The 22,669-nt window shown below is 48.9% G+C and overlaps 1 long non-coding RNA gene across 1 annotated transcript in view; it reads left to right on the top strand.

Moving 5' to 3' along the window:
• LOC125950634 (uncharacterized) overlaps positions 1-22,669 on the top strand; it is a 49,468-nt gene that overhangs the window by 6,667 nt on the left and 20,132 nt on the right. The window lies entirely within an intron of this gene.

Raw genomic sequence — 22,669 nt, 5'->3', positions numbered from 1 at the left:
ACATTCCATCTCGTGGCCTCCAGTGCAATATTAGGTGCTGCCCACATACTGGCCCCGGGGGGAGTAGCGATGCATACGATGCACAAAGGCTAGCTGCTCTTGTCGTCACTTTCTCGAGGAGACACACCAAACGCGACGCGCTGACGGGCTTCAAATTCAATCGTTTGTTCGCATTTCTATCCAGCCAGCGAACCTCGTGATACGTTGCACCGTACCTACCGCACCTTCGGCCCTCCGCCACCCGCCCAATAATATGCGGATGCATGTGATGCATTCGATGACAAGAAATAAATTATAAACCACTGTGTGTTATCGCATTGTGAAGTGAAGTGTAGAGCGTACAGTTTCGCGGTAGCTTTTCCTTCCTACCGGTGATAATCACGCTAGCACGCGAATGCGGCACACTTTGGAGCCCAGTTTTTTGGAAGCCTTTCAACAGTTGCATCAGCGTCACATGCCACCCCCCGCCCATCCTCCAGGCACCCATCATCTTCTTCTTCTTGCTGTTGTTGGTTTTCGTGTCTCTATCTATGCAACCCTGGCACCCATAACCGGTACCGGCCATAAACTCGAACCATTGACAGGTTCCAAACACTTCCCCACACACACACACACTCACACTACCACACGGTGTGCCCGGACTTTCACGGACTTTCTTTTGCGGCCCCAGGTTTTTGCGGGGCGCCATGCCATGCGATGACAGGTTATGTGTGATATGAAATCTGTCGATAAGCGAAGAAAGCGGACAAGAAGGCCAACACTGGCCAAACACAAACGTCCGCTCGAAGGCCATTGAATGCCGCGGCGGGGTGGGTTGGTTGGAAAATAACAACGACGATGGGCAAAAAAACAAAACATAAAAAACGAAATAGTAAAACAAACGCCCGACATGAACCCTTCACCAACAGTTCACCACAAGAGGCACCAGCGCTTCCGGTGAGGCTCTTCGGCATGGCATGTGTGCGCTCCAGGGCCACCGCCACACCAACACCCTTCTCCCACAGCAAAGAATGCACTTTCCCGGTGGCGGAGTGGAAGGAAAATTAAAATTTTCTTCTAAATACCCAAGACATGTTAGCTTTCGCAGTGGGCTCGATGGTGGTGAGGATGGTAATGCATTCGATGCAACCCGTGCAATCCCGTGCGCACGGAAACCACCGGAAACCGAACTGCGAAAGAAAGCGGGAAATCGGCAATTACGAGCGGGTCGGGAAATTGACGAGACATGCCGGCGGCGCGAAATATCGGCGCGATGATGAGAAAACTTTGGACTTTTGATGAGCCTTCACTCTGCTCGAGTTGAGTGTCTTCGATTCGAAAGGGGAATGTCTGTCTGAGACAGACGTGAGGGGCGGGGAGGGAGACGATTAAGAAATTGGTTTCGGAGAGCCGCCCGTCCACGCAGCGGCAACGCTAATTGCATTCGTGTCTTCGCAAATTGCAACGTTACGTTTAGCATTCACTGATTCGATTCCTACAAGAAGGGCGGGCGAATGGGCGATCATTTGCGGTATATTTGAGGCACAACATTTTATGTTTCAACTGTTCCATTTTGTTTGTCAAATAACTATTCCGTATCAAGAAGGTTCTTCTAGTGGCGTTACACTAGCATTTGTGGTTAAGAGATATCGTGTATTTAACAATCGTTTTTTAACCCTGCAGTTGGGTTCTGACCGTTTGTTCCAATCTTCAATTTTTCAAAATTTCCTCTAATACTATTCATAATATAGCTATTCAGGAAGTTTTGGGTGATACATGTGGTACATTATCTTTCTCTATCATTTCTACACACAAATACTCCACATACAGCACATTTTATATCGTCAAATTTTCTCGCATCTAAGTAACTTTTTGGCGCCCAAATTCGTTCGTGTGAGTTTCTACTTCACTGGGCCAATATAAACAAACATACAGTCAAATAATTCAATATCTTTGGAGTATAGAATCAAAACATTGCAAACTCAAGCCTTTACATAGTCATTTCCATGCAAAGTACACTATGGACCAAATGGCTAAACAAAAAAAGGTAAATTTTTTTTAACCCAACTGCAGGGTTAATCCAAAATAATCTTCAACCTTTCCTGCAACACGAGTATTCTGTATAAAGGAAATATATCGTGCTACGTACAGCCTTAATGGTAAAAAATTGCTATCCTCGTCGATATCAATTCTTTCATTCTCGTTCTCGAGATGCATATCCTCGAGCTATTCACGGAAAAAAACAGAATCTCAGAAACATTCATGATTGCCGTCTAGCTTCATCGAGTGATCGATTTTCATCGCCAGGGCCAGCGCTTGGCAAGTATCGAACGTTCTCTCTTTGAAAGCTCTATCATCATACGGCTCGGATATTTTCCCGCAGGCTTCAGTGCAAAAAAAAACTCATCCGTTGCATGTTCGCGAGAAATGCAAAAACCCGTCCAGCCTCATAAGAAACGTCACATGAAGGCGATCCCGACCTCATCCGCGGCCATCGTCATGAAATGCGCGATTCTCTGTGCTACGGAATGATGCAGAATGCGCGACGAGACCCCTTGGCCGGTGTTCTAGTCGAGGCCACCGAACATAATGTCCTCCACACAACCATCACCCGCCCCCAATGCGATGTCGTCAGTGAAACGAAGCGGAAAAAAACGATCGCTGCTTCTCGTGTGGAAGTGTGTTGTGCATCCCAGGCCGGTGGAGGTGGAGATTGTTGTTGCTGTGCTGCGAAGATACGATCAATGGGCCCAGTCCCACCCCCCACCAACCGACCGACGCCCGGGCGCCCACCTCACGCGGAACGGCGAAGTTTCAGCGAATCGCGATTCGCGGCCAACTCAAGTAGAAGTTTTCAAGTGAGGGAAGTGGAAACCGACTCACGATAGAGAACAGCCAATGGCTGACCAACACGGCCGAGTACACCCACCAACCCACCGGTACTGAGTAGTTGTTCGTAAGCTCTACTCTACTCTCCGCGACCTCAAGTGGGGGAGGGAACAATATTAATCATCATGGACCCCGGGTGAATAGAGCCGTTCTGCCATCTTTTTGATGCTACTTTACCACTGGAACACTGCATCCAAGCAACCCGTTAGATGTTCCCGTTAGAGGTTTTTTGGTAAACCTATTGAACTGACTGCTCAATACAGATCTTTAAAGCACGCTTTAGCTACTATTTGGATACAAAAAAACTGCCGAAGCAACCATCGTAGGCTACTTTGTGTTCATTTTAAAAACCAAAATTTGCAATCACAAATGAAACATAGAAGCCTGCTTTTTTCCTTGGAAACAAAAACAAAGACGCGTTTTTTTTCCTCTGTGCTAGCGCTCCATCATTTTTCGGTCGCCTCCTGAATTCACTTTACCACGCCATAAGAGTTACTGGTTTTTTTTTTCGTGCCATCAATTGATAACTGATGATTGGAGGCGGCGCGGCACCGTCTGACAGACAAGTGAGACTGAAAGCCAATTTCCTCTTTTCGTCACGACACGCAGGCGAAGAGGTTTACTAGCGGATTCCACGGGTTCCACGCGGGAGTCGTTCTTTCAGCGAGCCACTTTCTTGCGCCGCGCGCGTTTTGATTAATTTGTTTCCTTACACTATCCACCGAAAAGGCCCTCTGTTTTGGTCGGAAGTACTGTGCGGTAAACGGTAAACGTCGGCCAGTGCATGTACTGTTCAGCCAACCTCTGGTCCCGGGGGTCTGGTCCTTCCTAGGTCTTCGCCGCCGCCAGCACATTGACACGATGACGGGACGGAAACCATAACCGGAAACAGGACGAGTTGAGTAATGATCACGCAAAGGTAAAGGAATTAAATGTGCTCCGTCAACGACGAAAGCGAATGCAAAATCGGACTTGACTTTGCCGGGTTTTGGCCGTTTTGCACCGTTGTTCGGCCCCGATGTTGAGGGTTGCGGCTTGTTGGTGTTGCTTTGTCTCGGTGGCCTAAGTAGTGGTTATCCTTTCTTGCTCATCGGTTATGGTTGGTTGTGGGGGATTTGAAAACGTTTGAAGTGTTTCCGGAAATACGTCAATCAGGTCATGGAATGATGATGGCATGCAGTAGCATCCATTTCCATAGCCAATCAAGACATGTGCCTCTACTCCAAAGATTGCATGCCATTTCAATGGTGCCCAAGTCCCATTGATCTTCGATTTCGATCAGTTCGTATGCTGTTGCTAGACGAAGGGGAGCTACCGCTCGTCGCCAGTGTCTTTCGAAATGATGAAGAAATTAATCCCGAGCTTTCTAATCACACACACACTCGGGGGAACCACAATAGATAATTAGCAAATGGAAGGCAGCAAAGGCAGGCCGGCCATTCCAATCAGCACGGCATCAATTCTCCAAAGATGCAATTTCGAGGAGATTTTCCATTTCTACCTTTCATTTTTACACCACTTCTTCATTACTTCAAAATGCAACCCTGCTGGTTGGAGTGGCAAGAAGCACTAGAAAGTTCCGGTTCGAGGGGATTGGTCGATGTGTTGTATGGCAATCATTCGTTATAGAAAACCAATCTCTCCCAGACTATCCAGCGGCTGATGTTTCGTTGCAGCCAATGGCCCTTTGGCCAATGCAACGAAATTGCAACGCAGGACCAACGGCAGCAGCCGGGTATGTGGTCGTCGGCAGCCGGGTCAGCTGCTGCTGATACCATCTTACATTAGTGGCCGTTTGGAATTAACAAAAAGCTAAAGTGAGAATAGGTGAAGCAAAACACTGTGGCCAGTGGAAACTGCAAATGAAAACATAACTACAAGGGCAGAATGGAATACTTCACATTTTCCACGAGAGTGTGTTTTCCTCGTTTCAACTCGTTTCGCCTGTTTTTTTTAGACTCCTTTTGTTGCTATCTATCGGCGTCGAACGATACTTTAGTCTTGGTGAATGAATGCATCGAAAAGAACACCGTGCCGCTGTATAGATTATGTAGCAGTGACCGTGTGAAGGCTTACAGTCCCGGGATGTGCATGTTTTGAACTGCATCCAAACGCAACGCCGCAACAAAAAAAGGTGGCACACAGATCGGGCGATGATGGTCACGGAATGGTTTGCGGAAGAGCAAAAGATGACTAACGCAGCAAAATAACTACAACACAGGAGCAGCAGCAGGCCCGGGAGCTAATTAGCTACAAACCCTTTCGCCCAGAGCGCGCTTTTGTTTTCGAAATGTACAGACCGCTGCCAGCCACAAGGGCCATCGTGGAGAATTTACGATGCAACGGTGCGGCCAATGCATTTTTTTCCCCCTTTCCCGCGTTCCAGGGCTGTGATTTGCAGCTTCCCGTTGAAACAAAGGGACAGGCAAATAGGATGTCTCCCTCACTCCCGCTTCACTCTGCCTCTCTTGCTTCTCTTCCGAAGGAAGCTGTAAGGTGTTAATTATGGTAAATCGTGCTTTTATTGTACCAATGGTTCTGGTTTGGACTACAATGTGGTGCTTGTCTAGGAGGTCCTGTACCTCGGTCCTCAGGTTTATCCTGCGCCCACCCCTCCCGTGTGATTGTCTTTCACGCTTCCGTGCTCATCGTCGAAAAGGGATAGTAAGAGGTACTTTGCTTCTGTCATCTGGGAAATGGGAATGTTTTGAAAAAAACCAATCACTTCGCGGTCTCTTTAAAAAGTATTGACCATTGCATGGCCTTTTCAACAACATCTCATAAAAAGAATCAAGCCTTTTAAAATCCTTATTGTTGAAGATCATTATTTTCTCCTTCAAAGGTTAGTTAAACATAACCAAAGGTTAGTTAAACATCGTTTAGCCACAAATTGTAATTCATCATTTCGTGGGCATTTCCTGTTGCTGATGATGGTGTTCTGGAACTCTTTATAACTAATCGAGTGACTCAAACGAACCGATTAGTAGGTTTTCCAATTGATTATTTTCGATTTTCATGTTTTTGTTTGGTCATTAACAAAAAACTCTTCATTATCAGGATTATTTTGGTTCTGGCCCATAAAAATAAACAATTGCTTATCAGTTTCATCAACTTTGTTAGTGTTAGTTTTCCAATAACGGTCACATACATCATGTATCATGAATACCTCGCAAAGGTCGATAATAACAGTAGTAATAATAAAGCTAAAATTGAATAAATCACTTGCAGCGTCTCTTAAATTCTGAAATGTTGCTGCTAAATGTCTGACTCAAATTGCTGCTAAATGTCTGACTCAAACTGAAATTCACCCAAAATGTAATAACCGGAATAGAATGTACGGGGCTTCTGCTTATGCTTTGCTTTTGCTTAAGGGTATAAAGCAAGGGTACACATTCTTTAATATTTATAACTTCTTGCCCCTTTAAGAACCAGTTGGCGCATCTAAAAACATTGTTTTTGAGAAGAAATAGTATAACAGCATGTCTCGGATAACATTTTAAATAACACAGACAAGCAATTTTTTTCCATCTACTTTCTTCAATGCATACAAGAAATTATAAGCAGAAGTAAATCATAATAACGTAGCCGTCAAAATGAAGGCTTAATTGTTCTAAAACTATTCAATTATTTATAACGCCTACGAACAATTTTAAAACACCAAATGCTTTTTAATACCTCTTTTACTTCATCAAAAAGAGTTCAAGGCAGTCTGATTATAGCTTATCAATACGATTAACCGTCACCATCTATTATTAATCGACGGGCGCGAGGCGGGGAATTTTCTCCAAATACTATATTGAAAACTTTGAATCCAAAGTCGGTTGTTACACTCACCTTCCCGCTCTCACTGCAAAGAGTGTTAACGAGAAGGTTATCTTCAATAAAAGAGAGAAAAAAACGGAACAAAAAATTATCAAAAAGTTCAAACTAAAATGTCAACCATTCGAGGGTTTCTCCGGGAGGTATTTAGCCTGAAAGTAGCACCTCCGTGCGTGTGTGCCTGTGTGCCTTATGCGCCACAGTGACGGGAAATGAAAAGAGCTCTAAAGCCATAATTTACTTCCGATTGCAATTTCCGAACTTTACGGCGATGCGCTCTACCTTTCCACCATTCGCTTTGCCTTGCCTTGCCTTGCGTTGGCTGCACGCCATGGCCACGACGGCACCCCAAGCCACGGATGACGACACCGCACCTGGGCACCTGGTGTTCTAGAAGGGAGAAGGGGGAAGTTCAGAAATTAAAAAGGCATAGGGAGTGACAATAGACGTCGTCACACACACACGCACACACTCTCCATCCATCCATCCCCGTCGCTGGTTGCTGGATCGTCAAAAACGAACGAATAAATGAACATGTAAACTACTACCCAGCGTGTCCGGTGAACGGTCCGGGGGCTCGCGACTTACCACAAAACGCAAGGAATGTTCCAGTGTGTCCGTGCGATCCAGGAGAGGTGGTGAGTGAGCTAATTTTCATGTTTTGCGCCACCCAACCCACCCCATTTCAAGGGGACAAACGGACGGGGTGGTCGTCATTTCGTCGAATGGTCGGAGAATGATCGCGTAAGTAACGAGGGGTGGTGGTGAAGGCATGTTGACCGGAACTACTGTCGAAAGATCATGACTTCTCGGAAGCACGCGGGGCCGGAACCAAATAAATCTCCCTCTACCTTCACCTCTACCCCCACCCTCAACCTGTGTGACAACCGGTGGGGAACCGATTGGTTGGTGGAACCACCTCCAGGGCCAGAACGAACGACAATCATCATCCAGCGAGGCGATGATGTTTCTCTTTTCCATCTTTTTTTTTGTTCCTCATTTTTCTCTTCCTCTCAAAGCCACCTCTCGTCGTGCTCGTCGATAATTGTCCATAAAAAAAAAAGGAAAAAATCTGGCCATTTCCGGTGGCGACCGATGGCGCTAAGTTAAGCTCGTCGCACCTCTTTTGCGCAACTTTTGTTCAAAAGTGTCCACAGTGCGAGCAGAGTAGAAAGAGGAGCAACGCCATAGCCGCCTAGATACACACACACACACGCACATGCACAGAGAGACCGATTCTACCAATCAGCCTACTGAGCTCGCGATGCAATTCCGCAACAAGCACAACAACGTAGTAACGAGGGCACGAGAGAGAGAGCGAGAGAGAGAGAGAGAGACACCCTACTCGGCACCGGTTGCTAGTAGCGTTGTTGTTGTTGTTGTTGTTAAGTCAAGTGCGGAGTAAAAAGCAGCAGCAACTAGAATGACCTCCCCCTAGCCCGCCTTGATGGGCCACCTCAGCGAACTCAACGAAGCGGGAACACGCGCGCGCCCGCGAGATCCACGGACCGAGAACACAGAAAAGTCGGAAGTAACCCTCCTACCCTACCTTCACCACCACCACAAGCGTGAAGGAGAGAAGGGGTAACATTATTTTTATTTTGCCTCGAGAGCGCCGCGGACGCCGCCGCCTCCGATGCGATGCGATGAAACACAAAACACCGGATATGAGGAAGTATGTGTCCCGTGTTCCCTACCCCCCACCTCTCACACCCTTACACGGGAGCAGCGACGCCGATATGGATTCTAGAGATTTTGGACCGGAGGGCGGTCGAGCGCGAACCAGAACCAGAACCAGAACCAGAACAAGCATCAGTCAACCCCTACTCCCTCTGGGAGGGGGTGGTGACGGTCAAGCTACTGATGATGGTCGTGGCGATGGTTGTGTCGTCCGATCCATCAACAATGGGCGCGACGCAAAATAATAAGAGCGTGTACTCTGCGCTGCGCTACGCTCTCCTATCCGACCGGAGAATCTGAATCAAGTGGCTTCACTAATTCAATGGCCACCCCGTGGTACCAACCACCTGCCGGCCTGCCTGCCTGCCTGCCTGCCTACCTTCTGCGCGTGACTCGCGGTGATGGTGCTTTTGATGGGCGCCCCCAGAGAGAGAGATCACCAAAGATCGCTCATTTTCATGCAGCTTCCGGTCCGGTTCGGTCGCTTTCCATCGATTTCCATTCCTCCGAGGGAAGTCCGGGGACGGCGGTGGTGGTGGTGGTGCAACATGGTAATTACTTCTAGAGTTCCGACTGACGCAAGGTGTGCGTGTGTGTGTGCGCGGTATGTGTTCGCGATCGTCGTGGTCGTGGTCGAACACAATAATCCGGCCCGGGGTCCGGGGTCCGGTCCTCGGTGGAAGGGAAGAGTGTGTGGAGATTGACTTGCGGAACACCGTTTCAATTATTTGCCCCGTGCGCGAGTGGGGCCGGAAGTGGGGTTCCGTTTGGATTGAATAAATTAGATAAGTGTTCGGTTCTTCCTCCGATGCCGAGGCCGAGGCCGAGATGTGGTTCCCCTGGTTCCTCCTGGCTTCCACGGCTCGAATTGAGTCGCGATGCGCGATGTACTGCTCGTTACTAGTTACTTAGGCTTCCCATATGTACTACTTATATTATTTGTAAGAGTTTATTCAAAAGATTATTGCCAAGCGGATGTCCTGTTGTTTGGTTCCGCTCCACGGCACACACACAAGGCTATTCCCCGGGGGGGTGGCACTCCTCAGCGGTCTCAGTGAACCGGAACCGGTGCCCTGCTGCTTGTTCCGTGTCCTTACCCCGTGCCTTACCGGCCGATAGCCTCATATGCGAAGGAATTTCCCATGATTTCTTGTGTGACTTACCCGTTTTTTTCAGGAGGGGTCCTCGCTCGCTCGCTTACGTGTCCTTGCGGCCGGTCTAATGTAGAACAATGTAGCGATCCCCTCCTGGTTCCCACGCAGCCAGTCAGCCCCTCACTATCTCTCTAGTTCTCTCTCTCTCTCCCTTATGCGATGCTTATCGTCATTAATCAATTCTGCTCAAAAGACGGAAAGATAATTAAAATTTCGAACTTCCGTTTTTTGCAAAAGGGCCCCTGGGGCCGGGTGGGTGAAGGGCCTGAAATTGGCTGCAACTTAGCTGGTGGTGGTGGTGGCGTCGTGGGTGTGTAGGGCCTCAGACCGGCTGCAAACAATGGCAAGAAAAACTCCGCACATACCGGCGTGTGTGTGTGCTGGCAGATAGGCAAAACTCGCTACTCCGAGCACTGTATGTGTCCCACACACACACACACACACACGCACGAGGAGGCCGAGAATGTGGAAGCGAAAGTTTTCCGAAAACTTTAATTGATTGAAATTTTCCTCTTTCCAACCTTAGGGTCACACATGTTTGTTGGTGTGTCTGTGCCGCGTGTGTGTGTAAAAGGGTTCGTCGATGATGGCAGGACTGAAAATCAATCGCTTCTTTGGAGCCAATTTTCCCGAGCAAAAAAGAAAATCCCTTAATAGGAATGCTAACCGTGGAGTAGGGCCAGCGCGATCCCCTTTTGTGCTGCTGCTGCTGCTGCTGCCGGTGGTTGGTTTTTCGTATAAACAGCGAACCGAGTTTTCCCACACACATACACACACACATGCACACGCACACTTGCCAGTATGATGGCCCGGGCGGAATGAATAATGCAGAGCGTATTATTCAAATTATGCTGTCACCGAATCGCTTTCTTCTCCGAGATTCCGAAGCTCAGGAACCACAAAACTCACTCCCTTCATTTTGGTATTGGGAGTAGGTGGGGTGCAGTGCCACCGAGCGTGAAAGAACCACCTTCCCAAGCCCCACAGGTGCATTACGGCCAATCACGCGAACACCGGATACGTACCGGATATCAGCTACTTCCGGAATTTTCCCACGAACCCCCGAGGAAGGGAAGGTAGCCAATAGCCCTTAGCGCCACCCCAACCCGGGGTGCCAGGGTGGAGTGTCAATAGTCGTTCACACGCCCCGAAGCGGGGTGACCTTTTCCCTTAACCCGACTTGTTGCACTCGACTGCGAGAATTCTTAAGAAAGGCAACAGAAGAACCAGCAACGATGGGAAGGAGAAATGAAAGATTTGTCTTTGGCACCTCACCCTCACAATCACACCCTCGACTCCACAGTAACCAGAAAGGCACAGTCCCTTTGAGGATTTCGAAAGCAAATTCCACTTGGGGGGAATCTTTTCCGTCTGTTTTCTTAAGACGTGCTGCTCATGGCGTGCTGCCTGCCTGCCGGAGTGGTGCTGAGAGTTGGGTCTCGTCGTTTCGGTTTAAGCGTTGCCTAGCATGCCATGGAAAGAAGGGATTTACGGCCAGAAACCCGGGCGAACGGAGAGAAGCGTTAAAGCGATGTAATCGTACATCCGCCACCATGTTCGTGCTGGTGCTAAAAGGTTATAAAAACCAACGAGTAAAGTTCCACCATTTGACTTCGTCCTTTCGTCCGCTGACTGTGAACAGTTGCGCAATAATGGTTAACGAAGTGATCGGGGGCAACTGTCTTTTTGTGGTTGGATTAAGGGACTCGATAAGCACGACATTTGCGTGTTTGAAATGGTTAGAATGTTATATATTTTGTTTGGTGTCTTGATTTTTTTTTTGCTGTTTGTCGTTGAGCTAATGTAAGGATTTCAACGTGTTGGCTCATTATGGGCTAAGAATTCCCTCACACAATTCAATAATAGTTGAACCTCAAAATAAACTGCAGATCCATCTCTTTGGGTTTGTTTTATTTCCTTTTCTGATACTGTTTTCCTTTAATTATATTTTCACAAAACAAAATCCCCCCGTTGATTTCTTTCTTCAAAACTTCACTCCAACATAAAACTTACGCAGAAAGTAAGCTCATTAGCCGAACTGAAACCCCTTTTTTGCATTTACCAACCACAACAACTGCACAATCCCTTTACTTGTGCCCCCTCCCGGCAAAAACGGTTGTTTATACTTCGCTACCTAAACGTAAAAGGAATTTATACAAAACTTTTGTGGCGCCTTTGCGGCATTCGGTAAAACGCACCCGTTTTACGCCTTCACACGCCCCATTCTGCTAACATTTTGCATCATTCAGCGCGAAGAGAACCAAACAAAAGATGCTCAACTGGTTTCTGAAACGGTTCGGCCACCCTGAAGTCAGTCTACTTCACTTTGAAGACTTCTTAACATCCTTCTTGCCCGGACGACCGGCGACCGCGGCGTGTTTCTTACCACCACCACGGACCAAGGAGAAAGGATTAGCGGGGTTGGCACTTGTTCGCTTCGTTCGCAAAGGAGCAAAATCAACAGACGATTTCACGCTCCGCTAAAGTGCTTTTCTTTTGCCGGCGACCACGATGCCCACGACGACGACGACGATGATGACGGCCACTTCTTGGCCGTCTCAAGAGCGTGAAGCGCTGGATTAATTACTTCGCTGCGCGAAACGAGCAAAACGCGAGGGGAGCAGCTTTGAACATCTTGCGAAAAGTGTATCCAAGCCAAACGGCCAAACGAAGGACAAAAGAAGGATGTCCTGGGTCCGGTTTGGTCTTGCTTTCGGCTGCTTGCTACGAGAGACAAACTGGCCTCCGGGCAGAGACACCCCCGGGTTTCCACCGTTCCGTTCCACTTTTTCTGCTTGTTGCGGTACGCCACCGCCATCGTTGTCGCAAGAAACTTGGCGACATTGTTCGGGTACGCCTTCATGGTAATTAAACCGTCTTGCCGTGGTTGCCGTTGCCGTTGTGGTTTCGTTAAAACTGTGAACTTCTTGCTGAGATTCTGTCTGCTGCCTGGTCTGGGTGATGGTCTGGTTCACCTTGAGCGATGCCATGATTGATTAGTGTCCGGACAAAGGGGGGACCACCAGCATTAACTCGGGGTAATTGTTTGGTAAATGTAAAATCTATTATCTGTGTCAATTTCATTCAATGACAAACGGACGCAGTTTCTGCATGCAAAGATCCTGCACCTTTCTTGGATCAATCGTTCAATCACTCGAGAAGATGAAAGCGCAAACCTGCATTTTATACGGAATGAGAAAGATTCCAAACGAATTTCCTTCCAATCGACGTCTCAGAACGGCATTTGAGGGACTTCCTTTAGCATTCTTTCAGAAGCTCAATGTCTACGCCTTTAAACGATTCTTCCAGCATCTCCTTCTCCGTGAGAATCCTAACCAAACTTGCAGACGGCCAGTTTCGAGAGAACTTTCCCAAAACGAATCTTTCCAGTAACCGCAAAGTAAAGCAAAGCAGCAAAAGCGAAGGCTTCTGATTACCCCGTTTGATGCTAAAAAGCAACTTTTTGAAGCAAAAGCAAAGCAGGCACTGGTTCCGACTTCCCGTCTTCCTTGATATTGCCATCTGCATCTGCCCGACATTCGGCATCCGTCGTTATGATTCACGGACTCCGGATTCTTAATACCGCTGCGGGCAAATACGTCTCCGGTTGTCCCCTTTTTGCTTAAGGGTTTCGCTACAGTGATGCGGGTCCAAGAATGGAGAATTATTGACAGTTTTGCTTTTGGCACCCGCTTCACAATGCATCCTCCTGCATACAAGGACGAACGCGCGGTCACCGATCGAGCGAAAGGTGCATTCATTCCCGTTCGACAATAGAGAGCGCACCTTCGCTTTAACCAATTTCGTCGCATATTGTATCCTTCTTTCACCTAGATTCTTAAGCAAATAAGACCCAACCCAACCTCCACTACCTGCTGCCGTGAGGTGGTTAAGCCTCTGATTCACGGACTCAACTCTCTCCCCGCCTTTCAAAGCAATCGTAGCTTTTCATGGGAAAACTTTCTTAATCCTTGCCCGGTGGGAAAGGATACGGAGGTCTTCTTCTTGATTCGATCGATGTCGATGCTGCTGGAACTAATCGATGAACATCTAGGCGATGGAATATGAGCGAAATCATCAAACGAAAGAGAAAAGTGCAAGTTTGTAGTCGAGCATAAAAGTTAAGTGATTAAACGTCCAATCGAAGTGAAAGTTAATCAGTTAAACATAAAAACTTAGTTAAAAACAACTTGTTTTGTCACTCAGATTGGCCCAACAATCACTGTTTAATGAATAAATCGTTTACAACAAACAAAATGAACAACTGCCGGAACCATTTCCGTTTGTTCATGTTCAACCCAAACGGACCAATCTCGAGTGAGAGTCAATGTTGTGGATCAAATTTACACCTCACATTAGTTTGATGATACCACATTCCGATCGCACCGGTCTCGACACATCCGGTCCGGCTCGCCGGGTACCGCTGCAAAGGCTCCTCGTTTTGTTAGTTGAAGCGCATCGCAGTAGCTGACGCGTGGCTGCCACGCGACCACTCGCGTCACCACGCGCGTTTCTCGATTTTCCAGGTGAGGAAGCAACGCATTACGGAGGAAAATGAAGAAGCGTTCAAGCAGTTGGATGCGACCGAAGGGTGCGATCGCACCGTTTTCTCTCTTCCTCTTTCGATCTCTTCCTCTTTCGAGCCAACGAAACGTAACGCGCGTTACGCTCAATACCGGGGCCGCCCTGGTTCGGTTGTGTAAAAAAACTAGCGATAAGAACCCACATGCGGTGAGACGGGAAGCGACAGCGACCATCAGGAGGGGCTCGTCGTCGTACGTTGCTTAGGGGCACGTGCCCAAGCCAAGCCGTGGCGTGGCGTGGTCTATCGCCCAAGTTCCTGCACATTTCGAAACGATCACCATCAAACAACATGTATTTATGTAGAGCAACATTCTGCAGGAGAAGAAGATTTGGCGTCCAAATGTTGTCACCCCTAGCGCCGAGTCCGCCGAGCATAGTTTAATGCCACTCGAAAAAGGGTGATGGTTGGTTAGTGGTTGGTACGAGCGCATAACACATAGTGGGTTGCAACTCTTGGCAGCTGCTGCATCCACTATTTGAATACGCGAATATGATAACTGACTTAAGTGTCGCATTGTCGCTGGCGCACGTTGATACAGTGACCTTTGGTATTCCTTGTTCAATGTCAAGCAATAGATATAACTCGCTCCTCAATGCTGTCTATGATATTAGCCAACGCAATATGGAGAATTTATGATCTTTTGATTTAATTCTTAGGATCAAGCTGAACTCTAAATTCAAGGAATTCGAGGAAAATCATAAAGGATCTGTTCAAGGAAAATTTTCTTAAACTCTCAAAGTCGTATTACGTTATCTTCTTATCAACATTGATTGGAAATCTTGTTTCTAGAAACTAGAAACGCATGACAACCTTGCCAAGTATCCGTCTATATGGTTCTGATTCTCCCAAGTTTCACATTCTAATCCTACAATTCATCGCTCAAAATTCAACAGAAAGGAGGCAGACAGATGTGCTCGGTCCTCGGTTTTAAACCCTCCAGTATCGCACTCGAGCCTCAACCGCGGCTAGACGCCGTTTAAGTAAAGGTTTCCCCTTCCATCAACAGCACGCCACGGAACGGAACCTAATTCTGCAGAGTCCCAGGGTTCCCGGGCCCCTGCGCCAGAAAGCGAGAAAGAGATCGTAGCAAGGTGACGTACTGCTGCAAGCCGGCCAGCTTAGACTCACCTTTACAAACAATCTTCATTGTATTACACACACACACACGGACGCACACAGTAGGGTGTCTGTGGATTGTCCTTGTCCCTCGGAATCTCCTACCGATCGGCCGGAATGGACGGGAAGAACTCAGTTTGAAGCGACAAAAAATGTGAAAGAGGGGCTCGAATGCTGTTGCTGTTGCTGCTGCTGCTGCTACATGAGGTCCTTTCGTCCTTCGAACCCTCAAGAGCACCGAGTGCGCGCGATAGGACCCCTCGCAGAATTGAGCCCATTTCTTCTTCCCCTTCTCGCAAACCGTTGTTCGCTCCTTTACGTCATTGAGCTGCAGCTGCAGCGTTCCAGCGACCGATCGTTCCAACTACACACCACCACACCGAACGAGCAGCTATAGAGCAGGGTTCGAGGTCCCTTCGCCAAAAGCGCCAGTCGCTCACCTTCGCTCCAGTGAGCATCGTGAGCTTCGTTCGCGGCGGTGAAGCTAAGCATAAGAAGAAGCAGGGACTACACCTAGGGGGAACGGGAGTCGCGCGCGCGACCCCTTCTCGAATCCTCGAATCCGGTTCGCTGTTTCGGTGCTCTGGGTCCTTTTTCTTTTGTCCTCGTACGGCCGGCTACGCATAGCTAGGCTAGTCAGCGCGCACAAGATCGTTGTCGTTTTTGACAGACAGGGAGCATAAATGCGACAGCATAGTGGGGTGAGTTCCCTCCGTTTCCCCGTTCGTTCGAGCAGCTCTCGGTCGTGCCGCTCGGAAGTTCAAGGTCCTATATCTACGAAGGCACCACCGTCAGACCCGCATTCTAAGCGCCAGGACAGCGGTACGGTACGGTTGCTGCTTAAAAATGTCAGTAAAGATGCGCGATTGGCGAGGGAAAGCGACCGGCCATGGTACCGGTTTTTGGCGAGGGCCAGCCGGGTTTAATCGCGCTCCACGGACACGGAGACGAGGAACTTACAAATACGAGAGGGGTGCCCGGTGGCCCGGTACTGTGTTCTGCAGCTCATATGGCACACCCGAAACCGCACGCCGCTTGGCTGACTTTCGATCTTGTGATGCGCGATGGCCTCGAAACATCTGCGAGAAGGACGCGAATCGATTGTCCAGCAGCAGCAGCAGCTGCTGCACCAATATCCCTAATGCCAACTGACGACGACTGACGATGAACGGTGAACGAGGACGATGATGCTGATGATGACGATGATGAAGCAATCGCAACGATAGACGTCCGTCTGCTGGCCCTCGGAAGACGCGACTACAAATAACCACCACGTGGCTCGCGTTGAAGTCTCCTTAGCGGTCTTCTTCGTGCTCGGTTCTTATGCCACTCTTCGTGCTGCAGCAACAGCACACAAGAAAGCAAGAAACGCGCAACTTCGGCTCTAAGAAAACCGGGGCCGAAGCGCGTTCCCCTTCCCGATTTCCTTCCGGCCGCCGGTGACGCACACGCACATAAGGAACTCATCCATTTTCTTGCTTTCCATTTCTTCCCGGCGGTGCGGTGTGGTGTCTTCCCCTGATTTTCTTGGCCCACATCACATCGCATTGCATCACCACTACCACTATCACGGTGTCGGTGAGCCCTTTAAATGGTTACGTCATTGTTGACGACGCCTTTCTTGGCCAACGAAAGGCGTGGAAACTTCTCTTATTCTTAAGTTTCCTCGTTCTTCGTGCTCGTCGTGTGCTACTCAGTCTGTCTGTCTGTGTGTGTGTCTTGTGAGGATGCTATTGTGCAACCAACCATAGAGAGAGAGCGAAAGAGAGACGATTCCAATTGGAACTCCTCCATGGGGAACATCAACAACGGTTTTGGGCTTTTTGGTTGGTTGCGTCCTCCAGGGGCGAATGCGACATGCGCTTCGCACCATATGCTGTGTGGTGTTCATAGTGTGGTAAGGCGGTAAGGTACAAGATGATTATCGTTCAGAGGAGGTCGTTTAACTCGGCCACGCAGCCCGTCTGGTGCCTTACCGAGTAGTCGGCAGACGATCGAGCGAACGTTTGTTTATGTTTTTTTTTTTTGCTGATGTGATGCTCCTGGACGACGGTGGTGTTGTCGGTTACGCGGCTCGACCTTTCCCGATAGCCGATGCGGCACGAGTCCGCACGGCACGGCACGGCACGGCGTGTCGTCAGCTGAAGGCGTACCAAGTTGGAGAACAGATGGCATCAGTTTTCCTTCGTCCTTTTTTATTCGTTCGGTGGTACCAACCGGAGGAGTGCCCCTTGGTGAAGGATAGCATTTAACAGAATGGCATGCGATTCAGTCCTTTGACTCCATTAACGTTCCTTCCTAGACACAGCGGGATTCCACTGGTAGTCGCCGGTGTGTCGGAAGCGTGGTTGCGAATTTATTAAATCTACTGCTGCCTTTCGGTTACTTCAACGAGGATGTGCTTTTTTTTAAAGAATTCTTTCGAATCATGGAACTTTTGCCTCAAGAACAGATCGAAATATTCATTCAAAGAAAATCATTAGCCAATTACAGCAATTGTATGGCAGTTAAGGCGCTTTTCAGAGTTAATTCTACTTTGACAAGAACACACTACTTCTGATGAAGGTTTAGATATTGCCACAAAAAGATGATCTGATGAAGTGTCTTGATAAATTTGATCTTGATCAGAAGGAGAATTTACAGAACATTGTTCTTCAAACTATCACTACTATCACTTCTATTCCTTTTTTTACTTGATCAATGTACCTCGAATACATGTTTCATGTTACCGTGAGCGAAAGAGTTATAGGCTTATAAAATCACTCGTGATAAAGATGATTTGACTTTTCTGAAGGTTTGTATGCATTCTGTTATTTTTGTTCATCAAACTAACAGGACCTGAATTTGGATCGTTCGTTGACTTCTTTAGTTTCAGCTCTCTACATTGCATTTAGTTTTATGTTACTTAAGATGTCAAGTAGGCTATTAGTCCGTTGAGTACATTCTGACAAATAAAATAAAATAATAAATCAATAAATAAATAATTGGTCGCCTCACTGAATTGAGAATCGGTTCAATTCACTCTCGGAAGCAGGAAATTATAGTGCAAATATCGTTTGTATTTAGTTTTTACATAAATTTCACGCAGCAATAATGGATTTGCACGCTCTTGTCGCTAAGGTAAAGTCGTATTCCGTTAGCAGAGCTCAACGATGTATCTCTGTAGGTCTTAATGAAGTATGTCTTAAGATGTCTGTTCTTAATATTAATTGAATACCATTTAAACTGAATACGTGTGACCCTAGGGTTCATTCATGAAACGCCAGCGCTTAGTTAAAACATATTAATTTATCATGGACCGCGGGCTATCAACATTTTAAAATATCCTTAGTTTTCCAAGTATTCCAGACCAGTTTATAAACTTCACGTGGTCTGATATTCATTTTGGAAATCCCTTTAGTTCCTGTAGACCATCACATCACATCACACAACCCCCACACGTGGTAATGGGATCCTTTCCTCCGATCTCGTCGGCCATAAATACACAGTGTCCTTCCGGGCATCCGGGACGCGTCGCTTAGCGCAGGCGCACCTCGACACGGACGTCTGCATCTTGAGAAGCTTCGAAAAGTGGGCTCCCCCACCCCTTCCTGCAAGGAACCATGCACTTCCGTGCAGGCTTCCGGAACCGAAAACCAAAAACTTTTGATATTTATTTGTCTCCCCCTCACACACACACACACACACACACACACACACACACACCGACTTCCATCTTCATTAGCGTACTGGAGCAGTCGAGCAGGACTCGAGGAAAGCGATCCAGCCATCCATCCAGCCACCAGCGCTGTGTATCCTTTTTGCTGCGGAAGACGAAACCACTTTTTGCTCGCATCCGTCTTCCCGGTCTTGCTTTTTTGCTCTCGGTTCCGCTACCGGTGCCCGCTGGCTGGCGGCCTTTTCTTGAGTCCGAATTACGAGCCACGGCGGGGGTAGAAGACCCCCTTTGTCACCTCGCACCACGCCACCATATCCTTTGTTTTCCTGGCCTGCTTTGTTTTTCTGTTGGAATCCCGTTTCCTGGGATCTGTGACCGGGAAGATCACCTCATCACCAGGACTACGAGGCGAGGCTTGCTGGGTTCTTCCGGCCAGCTCGTTCAAGCGAGAAACGAGACCAAAGGCCAAGGAGTGTCTGTCTTAAAAATTACCCCGTGCCGTGCACCGGTAGCTTTCGGTCCGTCCCGTTGGCCGCCCGTGGCCGTTGACCACTGTGACGCATCATTGTTGGTTGTCGTCACCGAGGGGTGTCGTCACACAGCACCGGAAGTGTGTCACGGTGTGCGTCTACGGGGGACCTCGTTTCATGGTCAAATTGAATTATAATTGAATGTCATTATCCAGTGCGAAGGTGGTGGCAAGGTGTGAACGAACGGTTCAGGGCGCAACACCTCCAGCTACTGGCAGCGGCGGCTCCAAGCGGTTTTCCTTAGCGACTGCTTGGCCGGCTGCAGAAAAGAAAGAAAGAAATTCAGCAAGAACCTAACACTGTGGCCACTGAATACACACAACTCCAGCAGCGCCAGCGTTCCCGGTGCGCTGCGATCGGACATATGCTGTCTGCTGCTCCTGATGCTATTGATTGTTGGTTTCGCTGACGTGTTTGTAATCGAGAAGGAAGGAAGGCGAAGGCTGGCTGGCTTCTGCTGCTCCGGTATTGGCCTTCCGAGACACCACCAGCCAGACCAGCAGAAGTTCGCCGCGTTTGCAGCCGGCCCCCTGATCTGGTCCGATTTATTGAAATCCCTCTTAGTGTTTCGTTGGCACGAGTTGGCCCCTTAGCGAGTCCCCGGGAGAGCATCCTTCATTCATTAGCGCACGCGCCCGCATAAGAAGCAGATCAGACGAACGGACGGACGGACGGGCGTGGAATTCGATTCCTTTCGGAGGATCGAAGACCGATGTTGTTGCACTTTTTTTTCCTTCCTACCTACCGCTTTCTTTCTCTCGTCGCTCCGTCCCGTGACCACGTGCTGCCAACGCGCAGAAGGAGGAACACGAAGACAACAAACCGACCGAAGACAACCGGGGGAAGGATGAGCGGAAATTAAGGATGAGCTTTTCCCCGGGGTTTCTTCAAATATGCACAGCAGCTCGCTCCTAGGTGTACGGGTGCCCCTCAACTGCCAACTGCCTTCTAAACACCAAAAACGCGTCCATTCGCGGCCCTTAGCGGTGGTGGGTGCGGTCGGATGTTCGCGTGCTCGAAATCGGAATGGAACGGAACTCGATCCCAAACAGGCTCGGGGAAGTACACATTTCAGGAAGGCACACTTCAAGGGTCGAGACCGTGACTTTTGGGCTTGAGGCCCCGCGAAATACCGATCTCGAACACCTGGACCTAGATCTGGTGCTGGTGCTCGTGCTGGCGTGCGTGGCGCAAAGTCAGAGACCTTTGCGCCCGGTGCGCCCTTTTCTTTCGCCAGCCGCATGTTACAACGACGGCGATGATGATCGGTTCTCATCGGGCTGGTCTAGGTCCTGGTGCCAAAGCGGTGCTTGTTTCACCCCCTTTGCGTTGCGCTGCGGTGTGCCACCGGAACCGGAAGAAGCCACCTCAAGCCACCGCCGCCACCAGAGGGATAGGAGAGGCTTTTCGCTCTTAATGCGTTTTTTACGTGATTGGCATATTTTTTCCCTTCACCTTTTCATGTTGATTCATCGGTCGGTCGGTGTGAGCACGCGTGGCATGGCAGTGCGCAAGTCATCTGTGCCCGGTGCCAGATCGGCAGCAGCAGCAGCAGCATCCTATTTTACCAGAGATACCACGTGGAACCTTCGGAGATCAGGCGCGAGGTTTTCGGTTACCTCATCGCGACGATCGAAGAGAGCAAACTTTAATTCCCTTTTCTAATCAGCATCCTCGCTCCGGGGGGTACCTTAGGGCTCCCGAAAAAGGCTCCCTAACGCGTTCGGTTGACCACAGCGAAACCTGATACGCATCCGGGCGGACAGACGGACGGTCGAAAGAAACCGAACGATCCTGACGAGCTGGCAAGCTGCAAAATCTTGAGATCGCGACCAAATGCCAGAAGATGGCCAGATGGTCGGCCGGTTGATGGGTCGATGATTAATGTGAACCACCAGCACCACCACGAGCACCATTTGAATCGCTGAATGTGTTGAAAGGACATGCGGTGTCAATGGGTAAACACTCACCGAAGGTCGTCCCCGGCGAATGATGATGCACCGAGGGAGTAATCCTTTTGCTCGGTCCGGACCTTACAACCGGTCCGGGGGACAAAGGACCCCGGTTCCACCTTTTCGGTAAAGTAAGACACCACCACCATGTCGGTGCATGATGTTATGATAATCCTTTGGCCATCCTTAGGCCGTCCTTTTGGGTTGCATTGAAGTTGCAAACTCGAGCGACGATGACGGATTCGTTTCGGCTCGGATTCCGAGTACGCGAGAAGGGACCTCCTCTCATCCGCACGTCCGCTTTCGGTCAAAGCGGTTGGACAGAACGGGCTATGAAAGGCCGAAACCCAATCCACCCAAAATTGTTGTCAATCGATTCAATACTTGGCACACCGAGGCAACAGAAGTGTTACCAGAAACGACACTGTCGTAGGTTGGATCGAGGTTGGACAATTGGTTTCGAAGCTTGAAGCGCGTCACTTTACGGACTTTCGCCAATCAGCAACAGGCAGATGTTGGTGGCGACGGCCCTGGTGCGCAGCTGGAATTTTTCGCCAAGATTGTGCCGCCATTCATTCCCTTGGAGTGTGGCTGCTGGTACGAAGATGTAGCTGAAGTGAAATCCGCTTACAGAGCACGCGACAGACGACGTGGACGACGACGACGACAACTCCCAACTCGCGTATGACTAATAAGTACCCGGAGGTTTCAACCTATGTCTTTGCCGCCTTTGAGGTCAGCTCTCCCACACGGCGGAAGACCTACTTTCCCGCGGGATGGGGTCGGAGAAACAACCAGCCAACCAGCCAGCCAGCCAGCCAGCCAGCATGTTTGTATGTTGTGTGTATCCGTTGTGTATGTCAGGTCCATTTCCAGGCCCTCGGCGGTTGGCACTACTTGCCAAAGCGTACACCTTCGTCTTCGTCTAAACCTGGGGTTGGGAGTCCCTCCCCCGGGAGCCCACCCCACTTTAACAGAGACAAGACCGAACGTTCCTCTTATCAGCCAGTTTTACATTTTCCTATTTGCATGGCGGCCAACCACCTGCCAGCATCATCTTGGCTTTCCCAGTAGGCGTTGGTAGAAGGTTGGAGTTCCGTCGTAGTTGGCGTAGGGGCGAGTGTTGCTTTGGTTCAATTCAAGCCAACCTATGATGGCTTCATCATGCCAGTGCAAATAAAGACACACATACACATCATTCGAATGGCCGCACGGAATCAGTAGCAGGTTTCTTTCAGATAATTCCAGGGAAAAAGAGAACTTCCATGCCACGCAGTAGCAGTAGCAGCAACAGTGGGAGTGGGAAG

Source organism: Anopheles darlingi, chromosome 2 (assembly GCF_943734745.1).
Source record: "Anopheles darlingi chromosome 2, idAnoDarlMG_H_01, whole genome shotgun sequence".
In the NCBI taxonomy this organism is placed as follows: domain Eukaryota; kingdom Metazoa; phylum Arthropoda; class Insecta; order Diptera; family Culicidae; genus Anopheles; species Anopheles darlingi.
This window is presented reverse-complemented; position numbering and strand designations above follow the sequence as displayed.